The sequence below is a fragment of the Protopterus annectens genome, chromosome 2.part0 (genome assembly GCF_019279795.1).
Source record: "Protopterus annectens isolate FY-2018-M chromosome 2.part0, PAN1.0, whole genome shotgun sequence".
Classification (NCBI taxonomy): Eukaryota; Metazoa; Chordata; order Ceratodontiformes; family Protopteridae; genus Protopterus; species Protopterus annectens.
Window position 1 is genome coordinate 1,537,903,683 of NC_056728.1, and position 21,256 is coordinate 1,537,924,938.

A 21,256-nucleotide genomic window follows, 5' to 3' on the forward strand; every position below is an offset into this window, starting at 1 on the left:
TTTGAAAGGTATCAGCATCAAAATAAAGGTGATATATTTTCAGTTGATGAGTACAGAATAACCTGCTATTTTGTCTCTCCAGGCCACTGAACAAGTTCTTCACATTTGCTCTTTTTTCAGAATTACCCATTTTCATGTAGGGTTAAGATTTGACATGACATGCTAGTAATTCTTTCCCTAAGCTGACCTATATAACAGTTAGATGGTGCAACTGAAGCCTTTGATATGACTGACTCCTTTCTGCTGCATCCAATTTCTTAGAAAATGGGTCATGCTAAACCATTTAAATTTAAGTTACTGGTTGAATATCTGGAAGGATATAATTCTTTGATCATTATGTGAATGAGTTCAAAGAAATAAGGGATGTGGCCAGCAACATTGTTCACTTTCCACACCAGACAAGATCTGTTAGTCTGGATTTTTTAATATATATATATATATATATATATATATATATATATATATATATATATATATATATTGGCCCCTTCTCCAAACAACCATCAAGTACTCTTCCACTGTTAGCCTATTCCTTTCCTGAAACCCAATAACAAAATTCAGACTTAAAGTTTATTTCATTGCTTAAAATCTAAATACTATATAACTTAATAAAATGTGCATCACATAAAAATGAAGAGAACAGTGGAAATATATCTCCAACAAATAAAAGATCAGAAAGAAGCAATACTGCCAAAAAATGTCAAAAGATAAAACACAAATCAGACAAATATGTTTTTGAAACAAATAAATAATCCAAACCCATAAAAATTGAGCAAAAGGTTGATATTAAACAATAGTACCAAAGCTAAGAAAATAAATAAAATACAGTCTGTAATATGCCTCTAATTACTGGTATATAGCAGACTTAGGTAAACAGGAGATCAGATGGTGCTATAATTAAGGCAGGGATCTGATGTGAGCAAAATGTAAATCCGTATGTAATAAGAAAATGCTCTTGTCTAATAATACAACAGTAGAACAGTAAGTAAAATAGAAATTAGCAAAATATTTAGTATGCAAATTCAGCAGAAAACAAATTGTATGCCTCTGTTCGAAAGGAAATAAGTCAAGATAGCAAATAGGGCAGTCAGAAGTGGACGCTCCACATCTCTTCCTGCCCCCAATTTCCACCCGCCCCCCCCACTACTGTTAAATTTATTGTACCTTATCCTTCCCTCTTTCCCTCAGTCCAACTCTCTGCTAAACAGCCCATCCCTCTCTTCCCCTACTCTATTCCTATACTTTACAGTTTCCTCTTCTCCTACTCTGACAGCATAACCCGTAACCACTTATTTGCTACTACATTTAACACTTTGTTTTTACACTTTCTTATTTGTAACAATGATAACATCCAAATCTTTGTCACCCCTCTACTTAGTAATAGTGTTATACTTACCTTACCACCTCGCAACATATGAACACAAACTATCTAGATCTCGAATGCCCAAAATCCCAAACCTCTACCACTCGTGCTCTTAAGAAGCTAGAACATTTTAATAACACACTTTCATCTATAGCCATTCCCCCCCAAATATTATTACTCTTTATGACCTAATTACACTAGCCAAAAAAACAGTCAATATCTTAAACTTATTAATAAAATCCTAAAATGTATAACCCGACTGAACTACACCCTCACTAAAGATGGTGACATCCACCCTAACCCTGGCCCATCCACACTTGACAATCCTAACACAAACCTTAACAATGCCACAATTTCTGACACTAGCTCTATGGCTAACAATCCTGCCTACTATACTCTATTAAATAAGCATCCTAACTCTTTCCTGGCCTGCCATCTTAACACCAGAAGCCTAAATAATAAAATCCACTACCTCCATGCCCTCCTAGCTGTCCACTCCCCAGATATTACCTGTCTTACTGAAACCTGGTTAAAACTAGAAACTAAAGACAGTGAAGTAACTCCCCCAGGATATAACATCCTTAGGTTGGACAGGAAATCCACAAAAGGTGGTGGGGTAGCTGTATTATTTAAGTCCACCCTCACAGTCACTATTGACACCCAACAGCCTCCTCCAGTAAATAACACTGAAATTCTCATCACCAAACTACAAATAAATAAATAAACAGAAAAGTATATATATTGTCAACATTTATATTTCCCCTGGAAAGAATGTCAGCACCCTAGAACATATTTTGCACTGGCTAGCCTGCAATTATCCCAAAGAAACTATAGTCTTAGGTGACTTTAACATTGACTGGAACACCTGTTCCTCTGAAGCCCCCAGCAATCACATAAACCTCCATGAGTTTACTCAAACCATATCGTCCCCCACTAGGTATAGCCATAATAAAGACAAAGGTAGTATCCTAGATTGGATCCTAATCAATGGTGACCCACAGATGCACTATTCAGGCATACTACCTGATGACCTAAGTGATCATTGCCTCACCTATAACATCAAATACAAAGCTAAGAACACCCATCTCCACACCTATAAAGTGACATGTAACAAAAATACTTTAACCTAGACAAATTCATATGTGATCTCAAGGTGTACAACTGGTCTTAACTTAAAAGTATCCCACTAGATGAGGCCATGGCCTTCTTTAATACTAAATTCCTCAATATCTTTAACTCCCATGCCCCTATATGCACCTTCCGTGCCAAAACTAGAACTGCCCCATGACTAACTAGACTTATGAATACCAAAATAACTGTTAGACACAAGGCTTGGACCACTTGGCATAATTCTGGAGACCCAATAGACCTCGTCCGATACCGTCAAATAAGGAATGACACTAAAAAATCCATCACATTAGACAAAAAATACTACTATCAAAACAACAGTCCAGTCACTTATAAACTCCAAATACAACAATATGCTGAAAAAAAATGAACCCAGGCTCAGGAAAGAAAGAGGAACCAATAATCCAATAAATAATCGTTGTTTATTAAGTTCTAGCACCTCGGTGTAACACCACCTTTACAGAATCTAACAAACATTCACCATCCTTCCCTTATATACCATATATAAAAGTATTTATACAATTATCAAATTAATCAATTAAAATCACTTAAGACCTTAATTAATATTTACAGTAAACATTTCCAACACAATTCATTATTAAGCCCAAAAGGGGTTAATGTATTATATTTTAAAACGTAAATTGCTTCTTTATATTCAAGTTTATCCTTTAATAATTGTTCATCTTCATATTTTAAATTTATTTGTTCCAAAACAGTACCTTGGAGCAACAAAAAATCATTATTATGTACTTTAACTTTTTAAAGTGAGCAGAAATAACTTTCTCTTCTCTCTGATTTTTGATGTCCCTTATGTGTTCCATAAACGTAACCCTAAATAATCTTTTCATCTCCCCGATGTAAAAAAAGTTGCAGGGACATCTTAGAACATAGATAACTCCCTTACTAGTGCATGAAAATCTATCTTTAGATGTATATTTTTTACCATTTTATATATTCAAAGGAAACTATCACCTGCTTGCAAATTGAACAATTACCACACAAACTGGTACCCATTAGACTGAATGGTTTACGTACACTCATTTCTGGAAATGTAAACTTTCCATGGACCAGTCTATCTTGTAAACTCCTACCCTTTTTAAATGACATGGAAGGGTAACATTTCCTGTAATACTTTTGTCCTTTTTCAAAAAAATCCCAATAATACTTAACCATACTGGTTATTTCGCTTCTACCAATATTGTATAAAGATACAAAATAAATTTTATTCTGCTGTGAAAGCCTGTTCTGTTTTGATCATTTGTTTCCAGCAAATTTCTTCATTGTATTTATATTGTTATTATTTCTCTTGCTATAACTGTCTTTACATGTCACTATCTCTTGAGCTTCTCTCACAACTACTGGGTCATACCCTCTCCTCAGAAACATTTCAGCTGTTCTTTTAATTTCTTCATTTAGAATTTCCTCATTATTACAGAGTCTTGATAGTCATAGAAATTCACCATATGGTAAGGAATAGATTAAATGTAAAGGGAGGCAGCTTAAGGCATGTAAAAACTGACTGCCATCTTCAAATTTCCTATGCATCCTAGTAAGTATAGAGCCATCTGTTCTACCTTCCAATATCAAGTCCAAAAAAACTACTTTTTCACCTTCCTGCAAACCATCAAATGAGAGACCAAATGGGTTTCTTTCTAACCGGGAAACAAATCGTGAAATTTGTTTCTTCCCCCCTTCACATAAGAAAATCAGATCATCTACGTACCTGTAGTACAATTTAACATAATTTTTCATAAAATCCTGTCTATAAAGACATTTTTCTTCAAACATTGACATAAACAGATTTGTATACATGGGGGCAAAAGGTGCCCCCATCGCAGTTCCTTGTCTTTGTCTATATATCTGATTACTGTAAGAAAAGTTATTTTTCAGACAGAATTCTAATAGCTCCACAATAAAATTTGTCTGGGGACTATCCCCCAATTTAAACAAGACAGCTTTCAAACCATCTTCATGTCTTATAGAAGTATACAAACTCTTCACATCCAAAACTAACCAAAACATTTGGTCATCCCATCTTATAGACAAAGTTTTTTCTAAAAAGTCAAAAGTGTCCTTTATATAAGATGGTATCTTTTGAACAAGGGGCAGTAGTATTGTATGTAATAAAGTCCCTATATTATGGAAAAAATATTTGCAGGCTGAAATAATCGGCCTGCCCAGAGGATCATGCATATTTTTATGAATCTTAGGCAAACAAAAAAATACAGCTAGGTCACTGCCTCTAACAGCAAACTTTTTTCAACATCTTTTCTGGTTAAATAACCCAGGTGTACACTTTTTTCCATCAACTCTCCAAATTTCATCTTTGCCTGATCAAAGTCTTCTTTTTTACTCACTTCATAAATGCCATGATCTTTTAAATGATCCATACACATTTTATGGTATTGTAATACATTCATCACTACAATTTTATTCCCCTTGTCCTCTGGTTTTATCACTATTTCCTTTCTATTACTTAAATCTTGTAAAGCTTGCCACTCCTTATATGTTAAATTATATTCAATACTTCCCTTGTTATTATTAATCTTATTACATATATTCTCCCCTTCAAAAGACAACATTGAACTAAAATGTGTAATGTTTTCATTATGAAAAGGGGGTATAAATGTGTTAATAATCGGAATATTAACCGTATCCAGTCTACAATACGCATTCATTTCACACATGTCAATCTCTTCATTCTCATTATCAAGACATGAAAAAAAGGTGTAATCTGTAGAACAATTATCAGAACAGTCCAAGCAATCATTAGGAACATCTTTAAAAAACATTTTTAAATGCAATTTACGAAGTAATTTAAAAATGTCTTGTTTTAATATATAAAATCTGGGAAGTACCATAGGAACAAACTTCAATCCCAGATTTAACACCGCCATTTGTTCCACTGATAAAATACAATTTGACACATTAATAACCAAATTAACAACATTACACCCAAAGTTATCAATACCATTTGGTTCTCTTACTGTTAATTGTCCAAAGTTCTTTTTATTTGCTCCCTTCAAATTGTTTCTTCTCGTTTCTGTCCCTGTACATTGGCGCCATTGGAATGAAAACACTGTTGATGGTCATCAGCTTGCTGTGGGGTCGGCAAAGGTGGAAATTCTTTATGTAGCTTCCGTTTGACTCGCTTTGACTCACACCTTCCAAAGAAGCAAATGAAACAGAATGAAGTTTCTTAAAACCTCTGCCTTGACGTTTACCATTTCTTCGCCTATAATTTGTTTATTTCACAAAAGCCCTCCCACTCTCATAATCCTCAGTGTCATCCAATAACTTATTTTTTTTATATTCTGTCAACTCCTCTTCTAATACTTTTAATTTTGTGCCAATATCCTCCATTAAAGTTTTAATATTGGCACCCCCAAGAGAGACAGAGATTTCATTTGATAACACAGACAGCTCTTGTTTCTGTTTCATTTGTTTTATCTGGTCTCTTTCGAGCAAAATTTGTAACCAGTCCATAATGCATTTGTGTGATGCAGCAACCCAACATTCTCTAAACTGTTTATCAGTGCTGCATTTATCATCAAAATGGGTGCTCGGATTTTTTATAAAACGTAAACCTCTCAGAGTAATGTCTAGATTTAAATATCTTTGCAACCCCAAGATATTGTAATGCACCCTTGTTTCCTTCTCTAACAGTTTCTCAAATTTAGCGCAAACTTCTCTCTTATCATTGGGAATAGCATTCACCGCAAACCCAATATATGAGAAGGGATTTAATACATGTTTAGATCTTTCATTTAAATATACATCAAAAAACTGTTCTGTATTGTTACCCACATTGGAATTTACCGAGCGACTATCACCCATCATTCCAACTGAAGTCGAAGGAATGTTTAAGAACTGGTCCATAGATATCTGTGACCCCGTCATGGATCCACTGTTGCTCATAGCTCCTAGTGTATAAGAGGACTCGCCTCAGAACACCCTGGGAATGTCTATATTTGGATCAGAAGACATAGCAAAACAACATTCCAGTCACTGATAAACTCCAAATACAACAATATTCTGAAAAAACAAACCCAGTCTCAGGAAAGAAAGAGGAACTTTATATTATTGCTTCTTTATATTCAAGTTTATCCTTTAATAATTGTTCATCTTCATATTTTAAATTTGTTTGTTCCAAAACCGTACCTTGGAGCAATATTGAATATTAAGAAGCAATTTACATTTTAAAATATAATACATTAACCCCTTTTGGACTTAATAATGAATTGTGTTGGAAATGTTTACTTTAAATATTAATTAAGGTCTTAAGTGATTTTAATTGATTAATTTGATAATTGTATAAATACTTTTATATATGGTATATAAGGGAAAGATGGTGAATGTTTGTTAGATTCTGTAAAGGTGGTGTTACACCGAGGCGCTAGAACTTTATTAATAAACAACAATTATTTATTGGATTATTGGTTCCTCTTTCTTTCCTGAGACTGGGTTCATTTTTTTTTGGAATATTGTTGTATTTGGAAAAAAATACTACTATACCCATCTACAACAACAGCATGAAAACAAACCTCAAACATTCTGGGCTGGAATAAATAACCTTCTCCAACCAGGCTGTACCACCACTCCCACCCAATCAGCAGCCCTCGACAAAACATCAATAGCTATCGCTAACATATTCAATTGCTTCTTTACTGAAACTATCCAGACACTAACCATCCAACTCACTTTTACCAATCCTAACCCCCCCTCACCATACCCCCGCCTTACCTCAAACAACAATACTGACAGCTCAAATCTTCCCATGACTCATCTCTCCTTTAGCTTCCAACCTATCCCTACTACCCTAATCCATGCCCTTCTCAAAAAACTTAAACCCACTACTCTAGCAACCAACCACCTCCCTGCTGAGTACCTGTAATTAGCTGCAGATGCCATCACTCTCCCAGTCTCAGTCCTCATTAATAGATCCATATCCGAGGCAACCATTCCATCAACATGGAAAATATCACATATAATACCCCTACATAAAGGAGGTAATTCCATAGAATTGTCCAACTTTAGACCAATAGCCATACTCCCACCACTATCAAAAATATTGTAAAAATGCATCCACAAACAACTAATGCACTTCCTTAACCATAATAAACTACTCACATACTCACAGCATGGTTTCAGACCACAACCATAGTACCACATCAGCTCTCTTATCTTTCACCAATGTCATCAACCTTAATTGAAACAACAACAAACTATCATCAGCACTCTTTTTGGACCTCTCTATGGCCTTTGATATGGTCAACCATCAGCTACTGGTCAGTACACTGAAAGCTGTCTTCTTAGACCATCACTCACTACAATGGTTTCAATCCTATCTAAGTGGTAGACAGTAGGCTGTCTTATGGCAAGGCAAGCTGTCATCCCATCTCCCAGTCACCCTAGGAGTCCCTCAGGGCTCTATACTAGGTCTATCTTCATAAACAACCTTCATACTACCATTCGAAATGCACACTGTATCCAATATGCCGACGATTCTACCTTGATTTGCTCTTCCACTTCACAAACAAATCTGCTATCCCTAACCCAGAATACCTTTAACAACATTGAGAACTGGCTAACTAATCGACAACTACTCCTGAATCCTAACAAAACCAAGCTGTTGCTTTTCTCACCTACCCATAGATCCACTCATCCATTCTTCACTATTAAGTCTAACAATGGCACAATCATCTCCCCAGATGACCAAACTAAGCTCCTAGGAGTACTAATAGATACTAACCTCAAATTTGACATGCATATTGACCACACTATTAAGTCCATTAACAAAAAACTAGGATCCCTCTACAAGGTCAAACCTTTCTTCACCCCTTTTGCTAGGGTTGCTATTGCACGAACCCATCTTCTCTCCACTCTCCTCTATGCCTCTCCGGTATTTACTAACCTCTCCAAAGCTTACCTCAACAAACTCTCCTCCTGTTACTACCATATAGCTAGATTTGTCACAGGTATGGCATACAGGAATAACCATTGCAAAAACCTAGCTCAACTTGACTGGCTGAAATTTCTTTCCCTTTTGAAGTATAACCAGCTTACAGTAGCACACACAGTACTCAACCAACCAGACAATACCCCAACCCTCAAGAGCATTATCAGCCCACATAATGCTCTCAGGCCACTTCATTCGTCCAACAAACTATCTGTCCTAACCCTAAAATCCAACAACACAGCAGGGGAGTCCCTGTTTGCTAACTCTGTAAAATTTGGAACGAACTTCCTGCAACTCTGACCCAAGAAACACCTCTACTCCTATTTAAAAAAGGCCTCAAAATGTACTTTAAAACTAACTGGCTCTGCCCCTGCCTAAACCCTGACTAACCCAATCCAACAGCTTGGTCTTTCTCTACCTATCAGACTATTAGCAAGCCAGACATTCTATTCATCTGTTGTGTCATGTCATAATGTACAGTTATGCCTGCTGAGTTTAACCTTTCTGTACACTTTAGCGTTTTTCTATTGTGCTTTACATTTGTGAAATGATCTATTTTATATTTTTTCTTGCTCTGTTAACCTTTAACAAGTGTCAGTGTATTCCTACTGTGTTATACCTTCTGAAATGATGTATCTACATCCTTTTTCTCTCTTTGAATATTGTTGTACTATTATTATCATTATTTTTGTGGAGCGTTTCTCTCTGGGCCTCCACTGAAAATGGATATGTATCCAGTCGGACTATCCCAGTCAACAAATGTAAAATAAATAAATAAAAAAATACTTCAGTAGGTATGAAATTAAAAGGATGTTAAACAAAGACTGAGCAAGTAGCTCAGAAATGAAGAGCTAGTACAACTAAAAGAAACTACTCAGCTTTAGGCGCATCAGTATATATATATATAGCTTTTGCTTCCTCTTCCTCTTCCTCTCCATTTTGCTGTTTCCAAAGTACCTGCACCTTTTACTTCCTATTATTCCAGCTGTTCTGTGTCATCTCTTCTGCATCATCTTCCAATCCTCTCCATTATTATCATTTCCTTAATTTCCCTTTGATACCTTCTTCCTTTCTTCCCTTTGGTTCTGACTCACTTGTATTCAGCACCCTCACTCCCATAATTTCACATTGTTCCCCCGCCTCTCTTCTTTCCCAAGCCCATAAATATGCTTTAAAACTTGCATGTCATATTGATTTGAGCGTACCTCTTAACAACTTAGCACAGGAATTCTGGAGAAAGCCAAAAATAATTTCGGGGCAAAGGTCTAACATCGAGGAGAGATTTTAAATGCTGTCTTAAAAACTTAGAAAGTTGGTGGAATAACAGGTTTTGCATTATGAGGAACAGGCCAAAAGATGACACAAAAATCTAGACATTCTGTAAAATTCTGCAGTTGAGCTGCATGGATATAAGTCATATGCATTCCTGCCACACCCTCCACATTTATAACAGCTCCATTGTCACACCAACACAAAGAAGAGAGAAATCTCCCTAAACAAGTGAATCATTGCTGGCACACACTTAGAAATGCACCAGCATGTACGAGGGAGACATTTTACTGTCCTGAATACCGTACAGTTTGGTAAGACCACTTCTTATCTTCAGAATTCCTTCATTCCTTGTTACATCATAATTTAAGGTTCTTACAGTTTTAACTTCCTTATTTTCCATAAATTAAGTCCTAGCATGTTCTTTTCTCCCTTGTTTGCTTGCAAAGCTGTGTATTCATGTCTTCTGTACTAGGGAAACATCTCTGGCTGTTTCACTCACTCTCTGTCTCTCTCTCTTTCTTCTTGGCTTGGATGTGCCACTGCAAGGTTTTTCACTTCCCTCCCTTCTGACCATGGCACTGGTAAATATAAGTAAGGGGGTGTGGGATCAAGCCCCTTTTATAGGGTTTGCTTGGGGACCTCCACCTTAAAAATGCATTTTTTTTCTTTTTAGTGCTTCTAACTTGTGTTTCACAATATAGAAAAAAAATCAATGAAAGCTGATTTTGTAGCACAGTTATTTAGATTAACATATAGGTGAACTGTCCTGCCACCCTAATTTATATTATGGCAGGCTGAGCCAACCTTTTTTGAAAGTTAGATGACTTCATAGGTTCATGGGTTTATAGGTGCTAGGCAATCAGAGCACACACCATCACAATCCCAGCCAATAACTCATATTCAAAAGTTCCATCCAGCCTCAAGGAGGACAAGTCAAGACAGACCAGGGGACAATTTAAGGCTACCCGTCTAGTTATCTAGGTTTACCTTGAAGATGATTAGCGTTCTACTCTGCTTGACATATAGTGGAAGCTTGTTCCAAAGGTGAAGGATATATTGGGGTATGAATCTGTCACGCCAATGTGTCTTACTCATCTGTTGATGAAAGTTAAGTTCCTTTAGTTTGAATATGAGATATCATTTGTTCTGCAAAGGAATAGGTGGTCAAAGAGAGTTGGATCTTTCAAGGCTTCAAGGACTAGACACAGATCTCCATGAAGGACTCTACAAAAGACTGAGTACAGAAAGAGAGATACCAATCTGTCCTGATAACTAAGACTTTTAGGTCAGAGATCTTTTTAGTTATGAATCTCTACTCTCTCTCCTGTTGAGTGATATCTTTGGGCAAATGTGTTGCAAAATGTGGATCATATTCAAAAATGGGACTGATGAGATACAAGTAAAGGGGAACTAAGACTTCTCTGAATCTAGAGGAAATGCCTTTGGAAATTAGATGATCTAAACAGAAAACTTTGTGAATGGCTGCAGAAACGTGATGGTCAAATGAAAATGAATTACTGAAAAGAGTGCCTAAATCCCTCATAACAGTGTCTGATTGGAGGGACATGTCACCTATAAGGTATTTGAAAATGTTTTGTTTACCAAATGAACTATGATACACTTTTTCACATTTAGTTTGAGACTACTGTCCTTGTACTATTAACATGTTCTAACCCATGTGGAGGCAATTGGACGTGAATGAGTGATCAGATAATATCAAACAACTTACAGTCATTTACAAACTTAGGTAACCCCAGGGAAGAAGTGTTAGTCTGAAGGCTGAGAGACAGATGACAAATAGGAATGAGCCCAGCACTGAGCTCTGCTGTACACCACTGGTAAATGTTTTTCTTTCAGAAATGACACCTGCAAGTCTAACTACATGGTTTTTGTCAAACAACCAGCTAGCTACGCATTGCACAATATAATGATGCATATTCAGATTTACAAGTCTGTCAATAATGCTTGTATGCAGAATAGTGTCAAAGGCCTTGGCCAGGTCCATATATGCTGTATGTACAGCATAACTTCTACCCACTGCTTCAGTAACTTTTTTTCAAAGAAGTTAATGAAGTTAAAGAGGAAGGACTTCCTTTAACAAAGCTGAATTGATGAGGGTCCAGGACTGAGAGATTTTCATTGTCCAGATTAATGAGGTCTGAGATAAAATGTTCCATAGCTTTGCATATGAGGATACCGAAATTAAAGGATCAGCAATTACCATGGCCAATGGCTACACCACCCTTGTGTAATGGCATTACAATGGTGGTTTTCCACTCTGCTAGAATATAACCAGGGGACAGGCTTAGACTAAAAATATTAAATAGAAATTCAGATGGGTCATATTTGACACTGATAATCAGGCAACCAGGCAAACTATCAGGCCCCATTGATGAGGCATTCTGACCTTTTGAGAGGGGTGAAAAAATGTCTTTGATGTTAATTAAAGAGCTTGGCTGAAATTGTGAAACCCGTTGAATAACGATAGCTGTGCGTGGTGTAAAGTTTGTTCTAAATTTGTCAGCTAGGATATTAGTTTTTGCCTCAGGGTCACAGTGTATAGAATCACTGTGGACTAGCTCCAAACATTGTTTGGTATTAGTTCTTAACTTCATGATGTAGGTAAAGAAAGTTTATTGTTATTTTTGATTTTAGTAGATGTGATGATGTGGGGGTGTTGCCACCTGTGCCAGAGAGAGTGAGGTAGTGCATATGTGGCATGTGCTTCTCTTTACCCCTGGCCAGTAATCAAGGAGCCTCAATCCTCACCAGTTACAGCAGTGAGAGATGGTCACTAAAAACAGGAATGAATTTATGCAGTATTTTCAAATGCAGCTCTCTGCATCAAACACAATTTCTCCCAAGAGAACACAGGGAACACACTCCACTGGGACTGGACTCTCTGTCTCTCCAGATCCTAGACAAGGCACATTTTGGAGAACTGTGTCTCAGTTCCAAGTAGCTGACACACACACACACCTGGGTATTTGATTTTCACACACACACACACACACACACACACACACACACACACACACACACACACACACACACACACACACTCCTGTGAAAGGCTGGTACAGATTTACTAACTGTACCCGTTCTGCCAAGATTATAAGATAACCTCGCTGCCACCATTCAACCACTGTCAGGCTCTTACACGGGTGTCCAATTATACCGAGTATAATCAATACTAACATAAATGGTAGACTGTAACCAAAGCAGTCAGGCTTTTCAGAGTGGCCAAAGCATCACTAAAATAAGCACAGGTACTCTCAAGATGTTAAACGTATTCTCTAAAAGCAACACAGCAAAAAACAATGGTACACTGAAGCATGACTCCAAAAACCATCCAGTAAACATATATGAAACACATTTATTTGTAGGTAAGCACTTTTACCACTAGCGTGGCTTCATCAGACCATCAATATATATATATACACACACACACACACACACACACACACACACACACACACACACACACACAATTAGATAATCAAACATTTATATAGGAACACTACTTTATTTCAAATATTCTACCCTTTCTAATTGGTTCTAATTTTTTGCGTGCGTATGTAAACTGATGACATCAACAAATTGCACAAAATAATTTAAAGTCATCGTCCCACTAAAAATGGATTGTTAGACCATCATATATTCATCTAACACCCTCTTAAAATAAAAATGATAATTTTTTTCAATTTGTACCTGTATTAATAGATTAAATTAGAATAGTATCAAATAAAAACACTGCATCCATTTATAAAACTCCATAAAGTTACATTAATGTTTACTGACATCACTAGGCATCAGATTCAATGCATCGGGTGTTTTTCATGTATACACATCTAATGTTAAGCTTCAAAACTATCATAGCTCATCAAACATAAATTTATCATACGTAGGTAGAAAGACTTTTACACAAAATATTTCTTTCCTATGCTAATCACATTAAGCAAAATTCCACTTTGTCATTCTCCTCATTCCATTTATTCATTATTCAAGTGGAATAAAAGTATATTGTGGCATTTCAGAAATGCCAGCCTCTCATAATATATGATCGAGCCATATATTTTCTTAATTGAGCATTACATTTCCTGCCCAGCTCAGCGAAGCTAGCATCACTTTAAAAACAGTTACTGTCTATATAATACATTTATGCACAAATTCAACCTATCTAGTAGGCACATGGCCAAAAACAATACAACGTAGTGGCAACTCATCTCTATACTAAAATTCCTAACTAACCAATATTCTAAAGTATATACACAAATAAACAGATCACAGCTATATTTTTGAAAAGAGTATAAAACAGTTTTTGCAACAGCATTACACCAACCAAGAGTCGGACTTCATCCAAACCATCAACTAAATGATGACATTTATATCTCTTGTGCAGAAATCGACATCTCCCAAAAATGACAAATGTTGGTGAAATGATATATCTTATATAATTACTGAGATACATGATTATTAATATCATGTTTCATTTTTTATGTAAACTGTTGAACTTAGTGCTTATTTTTGACTATATATTAATAACTATATTTCTTTACTAGTTGGTTAACTAGAAAGGGGATGCCTTAAACACATATAGAGGTCTGTGGTTGAAAATTGGACTGTGGACCCATAAATGGATTTACGATGATTTTGATGTTAGCGGACCTGCTATGTTGGTGACTGCTTGAATAGCAGGTTCAAAATTATAAGATATGTTTTAGTCGGGTGAAGGACTCATGCCTTTATGGGTGATGTAACTTTGTAGTTATGTGTTTGAAATTTGATCTGATGCTTGGAATAATATTTGTTGTCTCTGGGGGGCAGTTGGCTTCTGTGTGAGTGAGATAAATGTTGCTATCTAGCTGATGGCCCGAATGATGTTTAGTTCCTGGTTGGCGACATGCCATTGTAAAGGGAAATTTGTTATATATTTTTAAAGTTAGGGACCATTTACATGGGTGACATAACTTTGTAGCTATGTGTTTGTAATTGGATTGGATGTTAGAATAAACATTTGTCATTTTTGGGAGATGTCGATTTTTGCGCAAAAGATATAAATGCTGTCATTTAGTTGATGGTTTGGATGAAGTTTTTAGTGGGACGATGACTTTATTTAGTCCAGTTTGTTGATTTTATCAGTTTACATATACGCAAAAAATTAGAACCAATAGGAAAAGGTAGAAAATTTGAAATAACGTAGTGTTCCTATATAAATGTTTGATTATCTAATTTTGTTTGTATATATATATATATATATATATATATATATATGGTTCTACCTGACAGAAGACCGACATCGAACTGAGCTCCAGAAGATCGAAATCGAAGAAGACCAATCGCGAGTGGCAGAACATCGACAATGCAGAAGACCGACACGACGGATGACAACACCAACGCCGAGGATGCCGACATGGGGAAAGGCTGTGTGAGTTGCGAGGCAGGTAAGTGTGGAGATTGACGGTCTGTGGGGATAGGGGTGGGTTAAGTGAGTTAGGGTTAGGAGCGATAGGGGTGGGTTAAGTGAGTTAGGGTTAGGGGCGATAGGGGTGGGTTAAGTGAGTTAGGGTTAGGAGCGATAGGGTGGGTTAAGTGAGTTAGGGTTAGGGTTAAGTGAGTTAGGGTTAGGAGCGGTAGGTAAGTGTGCGATAGTGACGGACCTTAGGGTTAGGGTAAGGTTTAGTGTGGGCTTGTAAGGATTTTGGTGTGCTTGTGTTGTGTGTGTGGTTTGTGGAATGGGGATGTGTTTTGTTTTTAATTGTTATTGTGGTGTGTGCAGTGTATGGGGTTTCGTGTTTGTGTACCGTCGGTTATTTCGTTGTCGGTTATGTGTGGTTTCGTGTTTATGGACTGTCGAATATGTGGTGTCGGTGATGTGGTTGTCGGTGTTGTGTGGTTTCGACTATGTCAGGTAGAACCATATATATATATATATATATATACATTGATGTTCTGATGAAGCCACGTTAGTGGTGAAAGCACTTACCTACAAATAAACGTGTTTTCATATATTTTTACTGGATGGTTTTTGGAGTCGTGCTTCAGTGTACCGTTGCTGTTTTTTGCTGTGTTGTTTGATATTTACAACGGGACCTGTTTACCTGCTGGGAAGTACTATATTTCGTATTCTCTAAAAGACCAGCCACAAGGAAAGGTATAAAAATATTTAATAATAAACAGTAAAGTAGAAAACATGAGAATACTAAATATCAACGTATAACAAACATCAGAGCTTCAATTACAGGAGAAATAAAAATAACACAGTTGGACATATCCAAACAGATGAAGAAAAATACTGCTAAACTAATCTCACTGTATTTCCTGATTGTCTAAAGAATAACTAAATTGATTAATACAGCAAGGCAAGATAGGATGCTGAGAGACAAGGGGATGATCTTCCAACTAATTGAATTAAACTCAACTAACTCAACTGAACTGTGATAAATATCATAGATTTTTATATCAGGCTACAAAGAAAACAAAATGAAACAAGCTGCTGTGTGAGTTCCATCCTCTCAGTGCTGGTTACAGAATGGCTTCACATTTGATCACCTGACTCTGGTACAATACACATTCAGAGCTTTACTAAGATCTGTTGCAGTATTTGAAAATTATAGAACAATTTAAAAAATATCAAATCTTCCCTTCCAAAATTCATTGTATAAAAATATAAATGTAATCACATTGTTGATGCATTTTTAGCACCACCATCTGTACAAGTTAGTGTGACAGTCAAGTGACACAAAACCATCCACAAAACCCCAGCTAACCATGCTGGCACATGCCACACATGCACTAACCTACTCTCCCTGGCACAGATGACAGCACCCCACATCGTCACAGTAACCATTTTAAATTTATACTCAACTTTGAGCTTCCTAATGTTTCCCTTAGGCTCCTTACTTGTTTGCTTAAGGGTGCTCTTAAGGTAGGCAGAATGAGGCTTGCCTCTTAAAAGTGTTAAGCAGACCCTGGAATTCAATAAACTCCATGCAGGAATAGTGCTATTCCTGCATGGAGTGAACCATGTCCATGTCCACACAGCCCTAACAGCAGCGCACCTTGCATAATCATGAAGACGCACTATTGGTAAGGGCTGTACAGACATGAACAGTGAACATGTGCAGGGGGCATGTTCTAGCACTGCTCGCACAGTTAACACACCCCCTGCACTCAGAAAGTGCCATACGGCACTTTCTAAAAGTAATGTGGCATAATATTAGAGAATTCCTCTAATATTTTGCCAGCATTTCAGTGTCCGCAGACACTGAAATGAAATAAATGTATTTCAGTGTCCATGGACACTGAAATACATAGGGGAGCAGGAAAGCAATGCAGGGGGTGTGTGGCAGGTTTGGTGACACAACCCCTGCATTGTAAAAGTGCCATATGACACCTCACAACCTGTTAAAGCAGGAAATGTGGACAAAGGCACAAAAATAGGGACACTTCATAAATATTGCTCTTACAAACTTAGAAAGTTGATAGAAAACAGGTTATGCATTAGCATGAATTACTGAGGATAGAAATCTGAAAGTCAAATGTATACCATTATTTCCTGACTGCAGTCCTCAATGACTTGTCAGAAAACCACAATACTCTCCATGTAATATAATAATATAATAATATAATAATAATATAATAATTTTTTTCCATACTAAGGAATGTTAAAGCGTAGCTGAGCAGGTGTGTGCATTACGGCCCTCTGTTTAGCATTGTGTAAACATTCCATAGGCGATAAAAATATACAGCTGAAGTACCCAAACCAATATAGTGTAGTGGTTAGAGTCTTAGCTTTACATGCAGGCACTCATGGTTCAATTCCAAGACAGGCAAGTTATTTTTATATGGGAAAGCAGTGTTAAAATATTTCTTCCAACTTAAATTATGTAGTAACTGTTTTTTGTCAACCAGGGTAGTGTAGCTGGTGTAAAATAGAAGTGCAACTACATATAACATGTGACATCACCCATGTATACACAAGTATCCCATACAGTATAGTCACACCCCTTGCAAATGTAATGAAAGCATATAGAGGGATGTCATGTAAAGTAAATCATATACATTGACTACATGAAGTCATTATTCTGATATTTTCTAAAAATGAAAAGTGAGCAATGGTTAGCAATGCTGAGCTATGCTAACCAGGTTTAAGCATCACTTAGACATGAATGCTAAGCAGCAGGTAGCTCAGCTAAGTGGATTTATGCACTGTTAAGCAGTGCTCAGCAATTCCCCTTTAAGCACTCTTCAACTCAGCTTAGCAGATTTCCACACTGCTTAGCGGAGCTTAACATGTTCAAAATGGTCCAATGACAGCAAAGGACAGGAATATCACTCTATTTAAATGGTGCAGGTGGGAATACAGCCAGAATCTGTTATAGTTCATCTGTGCAGGTACTATGGCTGGTGTAGGTGAAGGAGCATGCTTTCGGGCACAGAGCTGGAGCATTCAGGAGTCCAGGGTAAAGGCTGGACTTCTTGTAGAAAACCATGAGGAGAGTCTGCTGCAGGGCCAGTACCAGGGCTCACAGTACAAAGTGGAGACCTGGGACCATTTTGTACGTGATCTCACCAGAGCTACTGGCATCCCCCAGACTGGTGAGCAGGTATGGCACCACTATGCTGACCTAAAGCGGAGGAATGGGGGCATTCTTGGCCGAGTGGATCCAAGATGCATGGGCATGGAATGCTCCAGTAGTGAGTAAATATCACTATCAAGTAGTCTGCGGCAAATACTAGCCTGAGAATGTGATAGACAGGTATGCATTAATGTTTGTTTTTTGCCCTACAGCTGCAGCAGAGAGGGTTAGTAATGTAGAACCCCATGCCGACAGACTGCTGAGGCTGTGCCGATAGGCTGGTGAGTACAAATCTATTCTGCAGTATATTGTTCAAACAGCTAATAAGGAGCACATTGCTTACTGCTAGTAGGTATACTATTACTGTGTTAAATGAATAAATAAAAAAGTTTGACCAACTAATACTGATGTGCAATAAAGATCGCTACAAACAACTGTCATGTTTATTTTGGTATGTTGTTGTAGACATACACAATGTATACAGGTTCTTCACAGCAACTGTGACAGCATACATTAACTGAGGTTGTTCTGTGAACCAGCTGTTAAGAAAAACTGTAGGTGGTGGAGCTATAAAACAAGATATAATTGAAATGTGAAATATATACTGCACTAAGTTCTGAACCCTGAATAGTAACATGTAAAGTTTCAAAGTGTGTTCCATGCAGCATTGCCTTGTGTTAACCTTTGCTTTCCAGATTGTAGTAATCCAAAGGATTAATTCATAGTACAATAACTATCTGTCATTCATGCATCATAGGATTACAAGTTCAGACTGTCTAAACAAGAGATTATTAGACAGAAAGCAGTGAAATAAGAAACAGCAGTTCCCCAGTAACTAAGCATGGTGAGAAATAGCTTAGTTGTTAATTTTGCACACCCAGACATGGTTCGAATCCAGGGAATTGTACTAAGATGTGTGCATATCTACACACAAGGAATCAGGAATAAATGTAAAAACAGTCAGGTAGTGTTAGATATTTTCTCCACACATTTTACAGGTAAGGAAATGTTGGTGGTAGCTGTATGAAGGGTATACTAATAAACTGTGTAGAACTGTTCAACTGTCCCACCACATGCCAGCAAATTACAGCATGATAGGTACATACAGCATGTACTCTTCCTGATACATGTCACTCAAGTGTCACGCTATCATGGCTAGTGGTCACTGCTGCCAATAATCCTGGATATATATAGGAAACCAGTTGAAGTATGCCAGTAGCACACTCACATAACAGCAGTTCAGGGTAGCCCTCTTGTGCCAGATATGTAGCCCTGACATGTATGAGTCCCATTTAGTCATGTATCCAGAATTGTCACAGTTTGCCCCATACCATTCCAGGCTGTCAGTTTAATAGGTACGTTTGTGCTACAGAAGCTATGGGCCATAGGCAGATGTAAAGTGAGGGCAGACCCACAGAATATTCAGCAGTACTGTTGTGGAAAATAGAAGCATAAACAGTTGTTAATGGACTTTTTGCCTCTCCCCCCATCCCTCATCTGGATCAATACTATAATTCATATACTATGGGTATGTTTTTCTCCAAAACTAATGTTGGGACTTGTGTTCTATTATTGTTCATATATTTAATTGGTTGCATGTTAACATACTTTGTTCAAATACCATTGTTGGTGGCTTGTTGTCAATGTTACTGGCATGCTGTTACGATGCATACTGTTCTTCCATTTATGCATGTGTTTGTTTTGCTATGCAACTGTTTCAAATCTGTTTTATGAGGTTAATTGTAACACCCATGCATGCTGTTATAACTAATCTTGAAATGTGTTGTTCATGACTAACCACCATGTTTTTTAAAACCTCAACAACATAGCACATTTGGGAAGGCAGATCCTGGTGGATCCGCCTTCCCCACCTCATCTGGCCATGGCACTGGGCCCCAGCTCATCTGGGACCCAACTCTGGACTTCCTCATCTGCTGGTCCTGCACCGCCTTCAGGTGGAACCACCTCAGGGGACAGGGCCCCCCCCCCCGGGAGCTAGCGCAGACAGGAGCCAGTCACCCGCAGTCAGTTCCGGGGTTTGGGCGGGCAGCTGTGCCAGATTGAGGGCCACCTGGTGCACCTCGATCAGCAGGCCACCCCTCTAGTACAGCCCCCAGCACAGCCACCTTCGGGACCATGGAGGAAGACTGACTGCCCATGAGCGGGGACCTCAGTCCCACTGTATCCATTTTGGGGACTCATGGACTTCTGATTCCCAACCACATCCCCGTCAAAGGTGTTTACCCCCCTCATGTGTCATATAACACCCCTGTCTGATGTCTTGTCTGTCTTGTCTGTCTGTAAATGCAACCTATGCCACCCAACCTACCTCCCCAAACATACCTACAGCCCTTCCCCAACATCCCACTCTCACTTTAAAAAAAGAAAAGGGCATCTGTCCTGCAAAAAAAAACATTGCCTCATACATAGCTCTACATTTCGCCCCCATGTACATTGAAACTAATCAATCAAGCCACAGATTATTCTGTAAATGTCTGTCACCAATACCCCTCCTCATGGGGTATGAGGCTGTAAATTCCAAATTCTGCACGTTATTCACAGCTGTAGCTGCCGAAGAAATGTAGAGATATGGTACTTTCCTACACCCATCCATCACATCCCTAACTGCTTTTCATAATATTTTACCCTCTGCTTACCCCTATTTCACCACTGTCCTATAACCCTTTTTTCTTTTCTTTAAAGAAAATTAGCGCTGGTGTAAGCCAGAGTAGTGTTGCTAAGTGAAGCTAACAGGGCTTAACCATCTGTTAGGAACACTTAGCTCCATGCAAACCTGAACATACTCACAGCTGCTGAAAAGTGCCTTAATCACTCTGTCTCCATCAGCCCAGCAACAAAATAATCAGCCCTGATAAGTCTTGAATCGGGGATGCTGTGCACTACAATCACAGCAGTGTACCACTACACCCTCTGAGCTGTGGAAATCTGTAA